Raw genomic sequence first — 16,480 nt, 5'->3', positions numbered from 1 at the left:
GTGAAAATTGAAGGTCACCTGGTTTGAAGGCAACTGTAACTTTGAGTTTAGGGTCGAGGGGGATCGGTCTAGGCCCAGAGTTATTCTCCGGGTAAAGAGCTTCTCGGAGAATCCTTCTTTTCTTCTCTATGACCTCAAAAATTTGGCGATGGTAGTGAGCTCGGGTTTCTTCTTGTTCGCGAGCGAGATCGTATTCACGAATCAGACGTTGGTTCCGAGCAAACAGTGACTCCAGGCTTGAAGTTTTTGGCGAATAGGGAATAGCAAACGATGACCCCCACCGTCTTTCCTGATTCTGTGACATCTAGCAAGAAAGAAAAAAGTGGTGAGGGTCATGCATGCAAGGAGTCAAGAATGACGATCTTGGTAGGTTAAGCTCGAAAGTGCTAGGATATGAGGCAAGTTCGGTCCTAGAGACCCGATTAAGTGTCACAATGTGTATTCCACGAAAAAGGGAGGGAAATGGATTTAATTTTTTAGAATCCCGAAATATCAGGGAAAAAGGTGGCGGTTATTCAAAAATGGTATTCTTGGGTATCGTGCATTCTTTAAAATCAAGATTTTGTACCCGATATCTTGTTGTACAAGATACGTCTTCAAGAATTTGAAAACCCAGAAAAAAAAGAAAAAAAAAACTCATATTTGGGGTCTTCCTACATTTGAACTGGATTCATAACCAGTGATGGGGAACCTAGACTAATACCTATCGGTCAAAGCTTCCTAGCATGTCAAACTAAAAAAAAATAAACCAGCACATTCCCAGAAATGAAAAAACAGCACAGACAGAGACTGGCATAAAGAAAAAAGAAAAAGATCATCAGATACTTACGCAATGAAGATGGCGATTGTAGAGAAATCATTGATTGAAGGAGAGGCTGCAGGTATAACCTCACGGTCTCGAACAAGCTGACGGTCCTTTGCTTCTTTGGCTGGGAGAACATGCAAAAGCAAAAAGCTTTCTGGGATGGCCTCTGGTTTTGTCTCTTTTCTTTTTTCTCTAATGAACGTAAAGTAAGAGGAAGAAGATGTCCAGGGCCTTATATATAGACAATCAGAAATGGTAAAAAGGGGTTAATCCAAGCCATTGGCCAGGATCCTTATCAAATCCAACGGCTAGGGATATACGACAAGTTGGTACCGAAAAGGTGGCAGGCGGACGATCGTGGGCAGATTTCCAAGGTACTCGAGTACCGTGAGCGGGCAATACCCAACTGACACGTGTCCATACTCGAGTATGTGTGACGGTACAGTTCCCAAGGAAAGTAGTTCAAAAGTTTCCTTCTCATAGGATTCGAACAAATACTTTTGACGGGGCAAAATGTTACACCTAGATTTCGAGCCTTGAGAATTGTAATCTCGAAAGCTGGTTTCGTCAGGTGTGAGCTCACAATATCTAGAATACGTGTTTGCACCCTAGGCGCCGAACCTTGAAGCTGGGCAGCCTCAAAGTCCTTACAAGCTCGAAAGATAGAATATCGGAGTGCGTCCATTGTCGGGTAACCTCGGATCAAGTGGCCCAAGATTGGCTTGGGTGTAAGCTCAGGATAAGGCGGCCTTGGTGGTACTTACCCTCTCCAAACTGATTTCGGGAGAGCAAGACAACTTATACTCACTCAGAGACTTAGACAGACATGGTGCCGATTGCTGACCTTGAACGGCTTAATAGGTCACATGAAGAGACACAATCTATGCTTTCAAGAGATATTATTGTTGTAACTTCCCTACAATAAAGGGATATTTATTAGTCAGTTACACGCTCCCTGGTCTTCAGGGGACGTTTCCTTGTTTATAGGAGTTACAGGCTTTAAAGCCATTAAATTTATTAATATACAAAATAACTTCCCTAAACGTGTGGGATAGTATTCAGAGACTTCCTCTATAAATAGAGAAGTTATGTACCTTTGTAAGGGACCGAAATTTTGTGATCTTGAGAGAAACTCTGGAGAATTCATCTCTGAAGAATTTCCAGAAATTTCCTAAGTTCTAATAACAAAGACTCGTGGACTAGGCAGAGTTGACTGCTGAACCACGTAAAAAATCCTCCTTGTTTTGTTGTATTTTCAGGCCATAATTATTTACTGTTTACGTGCTCTGCATTTCAAGTTGACGAAAAACGACGTCAACAAAAATAACCTAAATTTTATCAATATGACCAAACTATCATCAGTTATATGCAATTAACTAATTAAATTTGAATTTGAAACTCATATAATTTATGACAGTTTGGCATAATTATATAACTATGTATAAATTTATATAAATATATATATACTAGATACAAGCAACGTGCAATATGTACGTTTGGGTAGTTTTATTTATAGAATTTATTAATTATTTTTATTAATGTCATATAATTTTGAAATAAATATCATATTTTAATTAAATCATTTTTTTTAAGTTTATGTTTGTTTATACGTGAATTTTAAATTTAAGTTTCTTACTAGTTTTTTAAAAAAATAATTTATTGCTAATTCATAGTAGATTATATTATATATTTAATATGATATTATTCTAATGTGTGAGTTTAAGTTTAATTAAATTTTATTTAAGTTATAAAATATATGACTTTATTATTTTTAAATAATTATCATTATAAAATATCTAAAAGAATATCATATTTTAATTTGTTTATTTATTTATTATTTTAAAAAAATTATCATTGCAAAATATCTTATTTTAATTTTTATAATTATTTATTATTTTTAAATAATTATTATTGTAAAATATCTCAAAAATATTATATTTTAATTATTTATTTTATTTTATTTAAACTTAAGTGTCTACAAACTACTGTTAAATATAAGAATATTCTGTTAAATATAGAATATTTCGTTAAAGTTAACATTAAAAAACTAAAAAATCGTTAAAACAAAAAATTTATGTTATCTACACACTTATTATATAGAATATATAATTATACTATTTAGTGTAAAATTATACATAAATAAACAAAAGTATTACTTAAATAGAACTAGTCCGAAGGGAATAATATTTTTTTTTTGTAATTGTCTTGACGATTTTTTTCATATGCAAAAGTTTCATAATCCAAATGTTGAATGATTTCCTCTAGTTTTGAGTGCAAAACATGAATAAAAAAGCATTATGCAGTCATCGTCTCAAATTATACCCTCGACCTCAAACAAATAATTACATTGTATAAAATCTCCTAATTCAAAGCATAATCTATAATTAAGATATCAATAATAAAATTAAAATGGAATAAGAACATGATTCCTAACTTGCTTCTTGGGATAAACTTAAATTTTTTAAGAAACTTTTGTACCGTAGGTTGTTCTTGTTTTCTCAGTTTCCACCGTTTGAATTTTAAGATTATTTAGTGTTGGAACTTATTTATATATATATATATATATGAATTGTTAAAAATAGAAAGGTGCTTAATTGACTCCTAGAGAGTCTCACATTACTTTGGAATACTTATTTGTGAGGGCATATATATATATATATATAGAGTAGACTTGAGCCTTGCGACTGTGCCCTAAGGGGTACCCACTTTTGTGGAAGAGGGAGGAGTTACACAAAGGCTCACCTGAACACCACGTGCGCTGCTATCTGACTGGACCGAGCTGGTTGGAGTGATTAATTTTTTTGGTAAACAGAAGACTTTTTCTCTTCAGTTTTTTTAGGGATCCAAATTCCCCTCCCACGATTTAATTAAGGTTTTTTTATTCCTGTTATTGTCTGTCCAACTTTTAGGGTGTTTGTATTCGACAGTTCTCTACAGTGCAGTGGGGGTCCGATACAGTGTTCGACTGGGTTGTTTTATCCTGAGGACGATGTGGCTGATAGTCTACTTGCACAATTCTGGGCAGTGCTGCGAACGTCTTAAAGAGAGCGACCTAGTCCGCAACTCAACCCAGATTATTAATTCGGTAATTTCGTTTCTGTATTAATTTCTGCAGCAACTATTATCAACATTTAGTCTTTCTTTTCCCAGATCTAGGTTCACTACTCTCAATTTCAGAGACAGAACTACTTCTGCCAAATTGATTCACTTCGTCTCAAGTGCTAACCCTAGCAGGTTCTTCATCTCCCCTCAATGTTTGTATAACCATAATAATAATCGCAACCACAAAAACAATTAGGTACACAGCGTTGCCACCGCTGATCAGTGAATTTATGAAGCCAAGCATTGATGGACTGCTCATTCTTTTCTCTATTGTTCTTCCTTCCTTATTATAACCCTCAATAAATCGCGATACTTGCAATGCCTGATATTCTTCATCAATGCTTTCTGAGCCATTAACCTGTCTGTAATCAAAACCAAGTTAATGGAAAGGAAGAAAATTACATTATAGATAACATTATTAAACGAGTATACTAGATCTTTGGGAGTGAATTGTTCATTTATTCCACCAGGAAAAAGTACATAATACTTATTACAAATAAAACCAGAAAACATGTTAGAACCAATACATATATCTATAGTCAAACTCAATCCAAATATAATATACTAATATTTTCAACTACACTGCACCTTTAGACTGCTTGGTTAGATGATACTTTTAAACCAATGTTAAATCATGATTATAGTTATTGTAATTAAGCTTTGTTAGCATTACTAATTATCTGTACACATGTACTGCAGTCACGCCTATAGTGTGACAGCTTTGCTATATATGCCTTGTACTGTTTCAGCTCACATTAAGGAAATACAATATTTTACCCATTTCCTTCTTTTCCTCTTTCATGGTATCAGGCCATTGACAGCTCATATGGAGTCTGTAACCAGCATTAACAGTACCTCAGAGCCCACGATGGGACCACCTGCTCCCTAGCCTTCAACAACTTTTGCCTCACCCGTGACCTTGGCTGCACACACACCCATTATCAGCCCTTTCACATCTATTCCAACTTCTTCTTCGTCTTCCACCCTACCCACTCCCCCTTTCGTCAATCAACCCATTGTTGTGAAACTTACTAAACATAACTTTGTGGTATGGAAAACTCAGATGCTCAACATTATTATTGCAAATGGACTAGAGGGGTTCATCGATGGCTCCAGATCTTGCCCAGTTCTTGACCATGCTCACCCCTCACCTCGAGCTTCTCTTGATTTTCAAGCATGGCATCGTTACAACCGTTTAGTGATGAGTTGGATATATGCCTCCATCAGTGAATCTCTCCTTGGCCAAATCTTTGGGTACCAGTCAGCGTTTGAGATCTGGGAAGCCCTTTCTCAGATCTATGCAGCAACTTATCTCTTTCAGTTAGCAGAAATTCGGACCCAACTTCAAACTCTCTGTAAGGATGGCCTCTCAGCATTTGATTATATCCACAAGTTATGTGGTCTCTGCAATGTTTTGGCTTCTGCTGGTGACCCCGTATCTCTTAAGGATTAGCTCATGTATTTTTTGAACGGTTTAGGCCGAGATTACAACGCTTATGTCACTCCTCTTCAAGCTCGCTATGTGCCTCGTACTATGGAGGAAGTGTATAGCCTTTTACTCAGTTATGAAGCTTGCCTCCATCGTCAAAATACCTTTGACCCCATCAGCTCCCTTCAAGCCAATGTCGCCAACCTCACTCTGCAACAACCTAAACCCCGACCTCCCTCATCTACTAGTGCTCACCCAAAATCATTTCCCTGCCTTTCCTCTTTCCCTACCCAGTCTCGTCCCTCCAACCCTTCTTCTCGTCCACCTCTGAGTAATCGACCTCGATGTCAAATTTGTTTGAAGGTGGGGCATACCGCTAATATTTGCTATCACCGCCAGAACCTTCAGTATCATCCTCCACCTTTGGTTCAAAGGCCATTCAATGCTTTTCTTTACCAACACCATGCTGGTACCTCTCCTACTACCACTCCCAACCCCACTACTTTTTCTTCTTCTGATCTAGCATGGTAAATGGACTCTGGTGCCTCCCATCATTTCACCCCCGATTTAAACATACTTGAGAGTGTTCAACCGATTCCTGGCCCTACCCAAGTCACCATTGGCAATGGTAACGGTGTTCCTCTCTCCCATGCTGGTAATGCTTTCCTGCCTGCTTATCACTCTGTTTTAAAATTGTCTTCTGTTTATCACTCTCCCTCCCTCTCCAAAAATCCTCTCAGTGTCTCCCAACTATGTTCTAATAATGATGATTTTGTTGAATTTTACCCCCATTGTTTCTTTGTGAAGCACCAGGTCACTAAACGAATTCTCCTCGCGGGTCTACTTGACAATGATCTCTACAAAGTCTCCCATCCACTCTTCACTCCTCCCGCTCCTGCCTTTCAGCTCTTCTTCGCATCTTCCACTGATCCCAATCTTTGGCACTCCCGTTTGGGTCACCCGGCTCAAGCTATCACTAGTTCTATTTTATCTTCTTGTAATATTTCATTTTCTAACAATTCTCCACTGATCGTTTGTAATGCTTGTCAACAAGCAAAATCACATCGACTTTCGTTTCCTTTATCTGTATCTCGGGCTACCAAGCCTTTTGAATTAATACATACCAATCTTTGGGGACCCTCCCCTGTTTTATCCATTGCTGGTGTTAAATATTTTATCCTATTTGTTAATGATTTTTCTCGATTTCCTTGGCTATATCTCCTTACTTCAAAAGATGAGGCATACAATGCTTTTGTTATTTTCCATTCTATGATTGCTACTCAGTTTGAGACTAAAATTAAGCGCGTTCACTCTAATTGGGGCGGTGAGTTCCGCTCTCTCACTTCCTTCTTTGCCAAATTTGGGATTCTCCATGAACTCTCTTGTCCACATCCTCAACAAAATGGGAGAGTCGAGCGTAGAAATCATCATGTTGTCAAAATGGGACTGACCTTACTCGCTCATGCCTCCATCCCATTCTCATATTGGCCTTATGCATTTACCACTGTCGTTTATCTCATTAGCAAACTGCCTACTTGGGTTCTTCAAATGGCTAGCCCATTTGCTTTTCTCTATGCTAAACCACCTACCTACACTCATCTTCGTGTGTTCGGCTATGAGTGTTTCCCTTTTTTACGACCTTATAATGCTCACAAACTGGAGTTTCAGTCTCATTCATGTACTTTTCTTGGTTATAGTAGCCATCATAAGGGGTACTTATGCTTGCACCCTATTTCTGGCCGAATTTATGTCTCTAGACATTTTATCTTCAATGAGCAAAAGTTCCCATTTGCCTCCACTTAGCTTTTCGTCCCTTCCACAGCCCCTATCAGTGTGGTTACTTCTTTCCCTTTTATCCCACCAGCTCATCCTACTCTATCTCCCTATTCCCTGTCACCCCCTTCCCCCTCTCTCAACTCCTCCTCCGCCCCATCCAACTCCCCAGCTACTCCTCCGCCCCATCTCACTCCCACACCTACCTCCCCTCAGCCGATTTCCCCTTCTCCCTGCTTAAACTCACCCACCCTTGTTGTTGTCCCCACTAATTCACATCCTATGATTACAAGAGCCAAGTCAGGAATTTTTAAACCACGCATTTTCTCCCATGTTCTCACTTCCGTTCCAGTAGAACAATCTTCATTTGCTAAAGCCTCCAAACATAAAATTTGGTGTGATGCCATGCAAGCTGAATTTTCTACTCTCCAAGCTCAGGGTACTTGGCACTTAGTTTCTCCGCCTCCTAATGCCAAAGTTGTCAGATGCAAATGGGTCTTTCGGGTTAAGTTACATGCAGGTGGCTCTGTGGAGCGGTATAAGGCCCTCCTTGTTGCCAAAGTTTATCATCAAACCCATGGTCTTAACTTCCATGAGACTTTTAGTCCGGTTATCAAACCCACCACCATCTGATTGGTTCTTAGCATTGTTGTATCTTTTGGTTGGAACATCAAACAACTTGACGTTCACAACGCTTTCTTACATGGTGACCTTACCAAGACCGTTTACATATGCCAACCACAGGGTTTTGTTCATTCTTCTCACCCTACTCATGTCTACAAACTGTCCAAAGCCTTATATGGGCTCCGTCAATCACCTAGGGCCTGGTTTACCAAGTTGAGTTCTGCCCTTTGTCAATGGGGTTTTCGCGCATCTCAGGCTGACACATCTCTCTTTTACTTCGCCACCAGCAAATTTACTCTCATCGTCCTGGTTTATGGGGATGATATCATCGTCACGGGTTCTTGATCCACCACCATCGAGGCTCTCACGATGTATTTGAATTCTCATTTTGCAGTGAAGGATCTCAGACCACTTCATTTTTTCTTGGGCGTAGAAGTTCATCGCACAGCTGCTGGCATGTATCTCAACCAGACCAAATACTTTCGTGACCTCTTATCAAAAATCGGCATGCTTTCTTCTAAACCATTGCCCACGCCCATTGCTTTAGGCACTTTGTCTCTTCATGATGGTGACCCACTTTCCTCTCCTACCAAGTATAGAAGTTTGGTGGGGGCCTTATGTTGGGGTTTTATGCCCTAATTAAAACCCAAATTCTTTGTAATCTCATTTTATTATCAATAAAAGAATAGAAATCATTTTTTGACTTGGTCAATCACTTTGCTCACATGTTTTATTTTCATGATTATTTGTTTAATATAAACTTCTATTAAATCCCGAGCATATAGCTAATCTTATTTATAGTGACGTAATCACAGTGGAATATAAATATGATTATATGTTCAAAAATAAGTTAGCCCTAAGATTAGTCAGTGCACCGGATTTACACTGACTTGCCAATCTACGATATGATCTACTTACACATTACAGTGTTATGTTCTTTCCAGAACATTAGCAAAGTAGATAAGATCGGATGTATTTGTTACATCGGACAGGACCGATATTGACAGTTGATAAGATAAGTAAACATGCCGTTATTATCTATTCTAGTCATATCATATAGTTGACCATAGGTCAATTCAATCTCAATTCTGAGTGGTTAGTATTCTAACTGATTGTATTATTTGAGTTCTTTGACTTTTTCGTTACCAGCTTACCCTACGGACTAGCCCATACTTACATCTTGGGAACTCGGTAGTATAATTGAGTGGGAGTGTTAATCATAGATATGAACATCTATAGCTTCTAATGAAGAAGTGAAACGATGGTTTCCTTTTAGTTTGGTTCAAGGTGTTAAATGATAGAGATCTCATTTCAGTAATTAAATTAGTTTACTGAAATATCATTTACAAGGAACTAAGTGTTTTAAGGATAAAATACAATGAGGGGTAAAACGGTATTTTAGTCCTATCTCATTGTAGACCGTCTATAGAGGATTGAGTGACAATTATGGTTGTAACAATGGATAATTAATAGCGTATCTATATTTGTTATAGAGCGTTCTATGAATTCAAGAGTGCAATTCCAAGTCTATAGTGGAGTCACGAGGAATTAATAAGTTAGTAAATTTATTTGTTAGATTTATGATAACTTATTGGAGCTTGATTTCATAGGCCCATGGTCCCCATTGTACCTTGGATAAAATCATCTAGATAGTCTCAATTAATTGATTTAATCATCAATTAGAATTATCAAAGTTGACCAGGTCAATTTTGGATAGTTTCACAGAGTTGTGTAATTTTGAGAAGAAAAGAGAAATTATGGCAGATTTATTAATTAAGATAAATTGGTATCTAAATTAATAAATAAATTTAAATCAAGGTTCAAATTATAAATAATTAATTTGATAAAGGATTTAAATAATTATTTAATTAATTAAATCAATAGAAAATAATACAGGCCTTGATTTTAAGTCCAATGGGCTTATAATCAAATGGGAAATTTCACGGGTCTATAGCCCATGATAATTTCGACCTAGGGCTTCAAAATGGCTGTTATTTTATTGATTTTTTAATTAAATTAAATGGCCTAATTGAGTCTATAAAAGGAGTGCTTAGAGAGAAGATTTAAGAGACGACAGATAAGTCACAAGTCAGATTTTCTGATAGTTTTATATTCTTTCTAAACACAAGTCCTTTTCTAAGTCACTTTGTTATTTTCTCTTCTTCTCTCTATATCTATCTCATGTGTTGAGAATTGCCCACACTATTCCAGGTGGTTCTAAGGATACATTGGAAGATCGTGAAGAAAATAGAAGATCGGTTCAGTTTCTTGATAATACTCTGCGACAGAGAGGATACAAGAGTTAGAGAAACTGAAGGAAGGACTCTTTAATTCCACTGCGTATACTGTAAGTATTCTATTCTTTGTTTCTCTTGAATTCAATTTTAGAAACATGTTTTAGGCTATCTCGTATTAATTTGTTTAATATTAGATATACATGAAAATAAATAAAGATCCTGTATAAGTTTAATCCAACACCTTACAATACTGCACACTTACACGACCTGATCTCGTTTTCCCTGTTAATAAGCTCTATCAGTTTATGCATTCCCCCACTGATGTACATCTCAAGGATGCCAAACGAGTTCTCCAATATATTAGTGGCACTGGGCACCTTGGTCTCTTTCTTCAACCCACTACTGATCACATTCTCCATGCCTATACTGACGTTGATTGGGCATCTTGTCCAAATGATAGACGTAGCACCAGTGCATATTGTATTTTTTTGGGTCATAATCTGGTTTCGTGGTCTTCCTCCAAGCAGAAATTGGTGTCCCATTTGAGTATGGAATCCGAATATCGTGCTATGGCTAATGGTGTAGCTGAAGTTGGTTGGATTGAATCTCTACTGTCTGAGATTGGATTTCCTCTGTCTCAGCCTCCCATTTTGTATTGCGATAATATGAGCACCCTCCACTTGGCCTCTAATCCAGTCCTACATGCCCGCTCTAAGCATGTTGAACTTGATTACCATTTTGTCTGAGAAAGAGTTTCCAATAAGTCACTTCAACTCTCATTCACTTCTTCTGCTACACAGATTGTTGATTGTCTAACAAAGCCTCTTGTCACTCATCAGTTTCAGGAATTACACACCAAACTCAATGTGCTGCCCCGCCCATTGAGTTTGAGGGGGGATGTTAAATCATGATTATAGTTATTGTAATTAAGCTTTGTTAGCATTACTAATTGTCTGTACACGTGTACTGCAGTCACGCCTATAGTGTGACAACTTTGCTATATATGCCTTGTACTGTTTCAACTCACATTAAAGAAATACAATAGTTTACCCATTTCCTTCTTTTCCTCTTTCAACCAATAGTAATGGGTAGAGGAAAATATGTGCTTTGTCAATTTCTAATATATCAACTAGACCTTCCTTTATTCATCTTATTCGAAGGGCTATTTTACCATACCAAAACTTCTGGTCACTCCCACCACTTTTGATCTACATGAATAAGTATATACATTCTATTGCCCTTATTTTTTCAATCACATAATATTAGGATTGAAGTTTGCATATGATGTTTCTCAACATATCCAGATCAGATATAATGAAAAATAACTCCTGACCCCTGTTGGGATTTTTTCTTTTATTTTTTATATATTTTATGTATTAAAGTATCAAGTATCATTTTACATCAGACCCATTTTACAGATGGCCAAGGAAAACAAGGCGTAGATGCTATCCATTTTTCTAGTTTTCCAATTTTGCTATTGAAATTATGTTTTTAGTAATTACCAAATTGATTAAACCATGTGCAATAATTAAGGTGCGGAATGGTAATTAAATGTTGAAACAAATTTCAGATCTGTTGGGACAGAATCCGAACTTGTCACGACAGAAACTGAACACAATAAAAAGACAGTGCAAAAATAATAAAGAACACAACGAATTTTTACAAGGTTCAGAAACCCTTTTGGATAACTTACTCCTTGGGGCCACGCCCAGAGAATAAAATCAATTAATAAAGAATCACAAGTACAAAATATTGACTTAAACAAAACAAGTCTCCCTCTTGAGATTTGCCGCAACTTTATTGTACTTCTCTTCACAAATTTGATTCTGATTGAAACGCTCAACCACTTGAACCCCCTTCAATGGTCAGCGAGTGCTTGCATCCTCTCGACACAAGGCTTGTAAAAATCCTCTCCCGAAGACTATAAAAATTTTGTTCAAATTACAACATGTATTCACTTATGAAAGTGGTATAAACTCACCACAAAAACTAAACACTCATTTTACTACAAGATCACGTGAATACTATGATCTTGAATACAAACAAGGAACTCTCACAAATATTATAATTCACTCACCAACTATGCACCAAAGAGTTCACTTTTTCCCAAGGCCTTAGAAGCCTATTTATAGAGTCCATTTCATGCTCAGAAAGGCTGAGAAATAATCTCCTAATAAAAGCAATAATATTTGAAGATATTCTTGATTAATGAATAATTGTCTTTTTTAAAAGATTCAGATCTGATAGATACGAATTTGGTGGGGGCAGCTAATACCTATGTGAGATCAAATTTCTCAAGATAGAAATAACAATTAATTACTTCCAGATTTAGTTTCCTGAAGTTTATTACCTTGAGCAACACGAAAAATAAAAGACAAATGTTCCATAAATGATTTTGAGTAAGTACAGAATATTTGCTTTATATAACGAAGATACAACTTCTCTTTATAAACATATTGTGATCAAATCAAGCTAAATAAGGAATTATATGAAAACCTTACAAACTAATTCAATCCATTTAATATTCTGAAAATCACAATAATGGAAAATTAAAATTATCTTTTAAATAAAAAGATATTTCTATAAAATTTGCCAATTTTAGGATTTACAATCTCCCCCTTTGGAAATTTAATAGATAAGGCATGTCTATTTTTTAAAATATCCTGCATAAAACAAGTGAGTATTTAAATCCACAAATAGTGAAAAGAGTCTCAAAATGACCCCCTGCCAAAAATAACCAAAGCACATGACTGAAACAATTAACAAAAACAATGAACAACTGCAGGTCAAAACACATAATCAAAGCACCAAAAATAGAGTTAGAGTTACTCTCTCTCCCCCTCATTGTCTAAGAAAATGCCAAAGAACAAAGGAAAGGAAACCAAAACAAAGACACATTTAGTGTTCTTTTACATTTATTGAAAGCAAATAAAAATAGATGTAAATTGTAACTGTCATGGAGTTGGAGTGGTAGATGCATTGATGATCACCAAAGAAGCCAGAATGTGGCGCTGAGTATCCTCCATGGTAACGAACCGCTCGGAGAGACTTGCAATTCCTATCTGGACAGAAGCAATCGGGACAGCAAAGGTGTCAGGCTCGACATCTCCAGACCCAGAACCAGCCAAATTAATGCCTTTGGCCTTTTGAGCTGTGGTATGAGCATTGTCATCTTTGACAGTGTATGTAGGTCCAACCAAAGGAGAAATCAAGGTCTGGGTGACTTCTTCAAAGGACATTAAGAGTCCAACAATTTGTAAATGACTTGCAGAAACATCAAGTGTTGACCCTTGCGTTTGGCACCACTCAAGGACATGATCTGATCAAAAATAGCAACAACAAGATCGACAGTGACACCAGTCCCAATTTTGAACAATCGAAAGGCCATATCTTGAGTGATGGTCGAGGAGTGAGTAGTGGGCATCCAATTGAACATGGCAAATTTAAAAAGTGAACCATAGTAGTGAGTAAGGTCCAAGACATGGAGAGAAGCACTTGGTTCCCACACCATAGCTTGGCCAACTAATTCAAATAAAACTTGATCCTTTGCAAACTCAATAGAATCATCAATCTCAACAAGAACTAGATTTAGGACCTTAGCAATTTCGGTAGGACTAAACCTATACCAATGACCCTTAACATAAACCTTATGAAACATAAAATAAGTCTAATCTAACAACTCATTATTCAGATTTGCATAAAATTCCTTAACTACCCAAGGCACAAATCTATCAAAGCCAGACAAAGAACGTAACCAACCCCTTTCTGCTAAAGAAAGTAAAACCCCAAAAACACAATGAAGAGCAAAAAGGAAATTATGTTCACTAATAAAGTGACGATGCTCATAAAATTACATATTTTTCTCATTACCATTAAAATAGGAAGTAAGAGAATGAGCTTTGAAAGAGGAACCTGAAATACGGATGGGTGCACCTTTTTGTTTAGTAATTTTGGTAGACAATTAAGTAAATGCCAATGGTGTTGTGCCCTTTGGGTCAGATGCAAAAGGAGTTTTTTTGGATGGGTCTGCTTCAAATTCAGTCTCCTCCTCCAAATCTTCAGGAGCTTCTTCAGGAATTGGCTCAGTCAAGAAGGAGTCCAACTCAGGCAGTGAGTCTTCCATTTCAGGAGAGACATCCTCCGAGGAGGTGGGTTGATTTTTGCCTTCAATTTGAATTTGGATAAAGAAGTGGAGTATGAGATGGAGCTAGTACCTTTTGCTGGAGCCACTTTGGTCTTCTTGGTTTTCTTTGATCCAACGGCTTTGGATTTGCATTTCCCCTTTGCCTTGGGTGTCATCACATCAGGGGATAATGACGACTCAGAGTCATGTTCAAACGGATCGGACACGGCTTCAGTGGAGACAGATGGTGTAGGGCTTGAAGTCAAGGCGGGCTTAGTTTTTACTTGACCTTCGGGTGAGGCGAGTGGAACCGCTGAGGCTTGGCTTTGCTGTGCATCAAGGTTGGGAAAGGTCACTCCTTTACTCGTAGCCCCAGTCAAGGTAGATCCCTCAGGACCCAAAAGAGCAAGGACCTTCTTCCTTGATGTGGTTTTGGGTCGACAACTTGTAGGAGTCAAGGCAGCTGGTATTGACGCTGGAACATGAGGAGTGGCAGAGGGAACCATCTCAAGAATTGTCTCCTTCTAAGACTTCATAGGTTTGGAGGTAGATCCACGGCCTCGGGTCTTTATGGCTGCTAGAAGAGAAACAAACGTAGACACACAATGAATAAAAACCTAAACAACTTGGGTACAAGTGAGCAAGAAAGAAAACAAGAAAACGCTTGGAATTAAAAAGCCAAAGGGAATCCAAATATATAGAGAATTCAGTGAACAAATGAGGCAAATTTGAAAATGGGTAACTAAAAAATGGGTACCGAATTTAATGTGATAAATGCCAAAATATCTCATTTTTTATAAAATATTCTCTCTCACCTCAAAATTGTAAACTTTTACAAGATTTTCAATATAATGAGATAAAACAAATAAATTGCATCTATTATCTTTATTTTTTAGTACTTGGTCAAAAAAGTTTTTTTTTATTATTTTTTTTATTTCATAAAAAAACAATTGCCGAAAATAAAAGGATAAATTGTCATACCATATGTGTCCATGTAAATATCAAGCCCTATTCAAGAGAAACAAGATAACTATTTTCTTCAAAAATTAGAAAAATGAATTATAATTAAAATACTAAGTGATAATGGTAACCATAATTCGAAAAGAATATACCAATCACAAAAAAAGATTTTAATCAATTCATTATGTGTATGAGTCTTACAACATTCTTACACAGTCTAGTCAACAGCCATATGTGTGTGTATGTGTAATCATTTTGACGTTTCTTTTTGGCCTTTAATGCTAGGGTCATTGCCCATGTTTGGCAATTGTAGCCTTTTGTAGTGTCCCATAATATTTACTTAGCTAGCTAGATAGTAGTAGTAGTTAGTATTAGTTAGTAGTATGTTAGTTACCGTGGATTTTGGTTCAAACCGGGACTTAGTTGGAAACTCATAGCAACAGTTATGGATTTTATAAGTTTAACCTATAGTTTAAGAATATTAATTATAACATAAGGTTTGATTAATATTGATGGATCTTAGATAGAGCTAATAAGAGTGTGACACTTGTCATAATCATGTTTATTAAGGATTTAAGTATTTTGATGAATAGTTTAATTAAAAAGAAAGATCTAGAAGCTCTAGAACCTTCCTGCAGTTGTTAGGATCGTATTATGACTCAATCAAAGTTATTTATCCAATTCAAATTATGCTAAAAAGGTGCAAATACGTGTTTAATATATCAACGTATGCCAATATATCGCAGCTTAGGGGCCAATATATTGCCTACGGAAGATACGAAAAATACGTTGACTTTGCATAAACGTACGAACGGGGCTCGGGATTAGGGTGGAGCCGATATAACGCCCAGGATAGGCGATATATCGACCCTGGTGCTTCATTTTTGAAAAGTTTGGTTTTTAATTTTGAAAATTACCCTTAACCACTTAGACCTGCCTTTGAACGATTTTGACCGAGTTTTGGGCGTCTGTTTGTTGACCCTTGATTTGACAAACGACGCGGAGTCAAATATACGACAGGAAATGAGACGACAATTAAGAGTTTAATCTAATGGAAAAGAAGAAAACACCAATGATTTATAGTGGTTCGGCCCCAAAGAATGGTAATGACCTACGTCCACTTAGTGCTATTATTAATATTGAGTCTCAAAGCCATGATCAAAGAACTAGGGTTCTTGAGTTTCACAAACTTTGGGAGAATTACAATAAGACGATGGATAGTCGCACTATAGGCTCTCTCTCTCAATATTCAGGAAAAAGGTTCCCCGATCCCAAAGTCCCCTCCTTGAGCTATTTCATGCATATTTATAGGCTCAAGGGGGGTTACATGGGCCATTGGGCCTTAACTCTCATTAATATCCGTGTATCAAGGTAATAAAGATGAAATAATAAATATAATTATTACAAGATCATAATCTTATAAGGAA

The 16,480-nt window shown here is 36.9% G+C and overlaps 1 pseudogene; it reads right to left on the bottom strand.

The window, feature by feature from the left end:
• Window positions 1-3,929: 3,929 nt before the first annotated feature.
• LOC133805607 (protein disulfide-isomerase 5-2-like) overlaps window positions 3,930-16,480 on the bottom strand; it is an 81,197-nt pseudogene continuing 68,646 nt past the window's right edge.

The sequence above is a fragment of the Humulus lupulus genome, chromosome X, assembly GCF_963169125.1.
Source record: "Humulus lupulus chromosome X, drHumLupu1.1, whole genome shotgun sequence".
Taxonomy (NCBI): domain Eukaryota; kingdom Viridiplantae; phylum Streptophyta; class Magnoliopsida; order Rosales; family Cannabaceae; genus Humulus; species Humulus lupulus.
The sequence above is the reverse complement of the archived record's forward strand: the minus strand, read 5'-3'. Positions and strand labels throughout refer to the sequence as shown.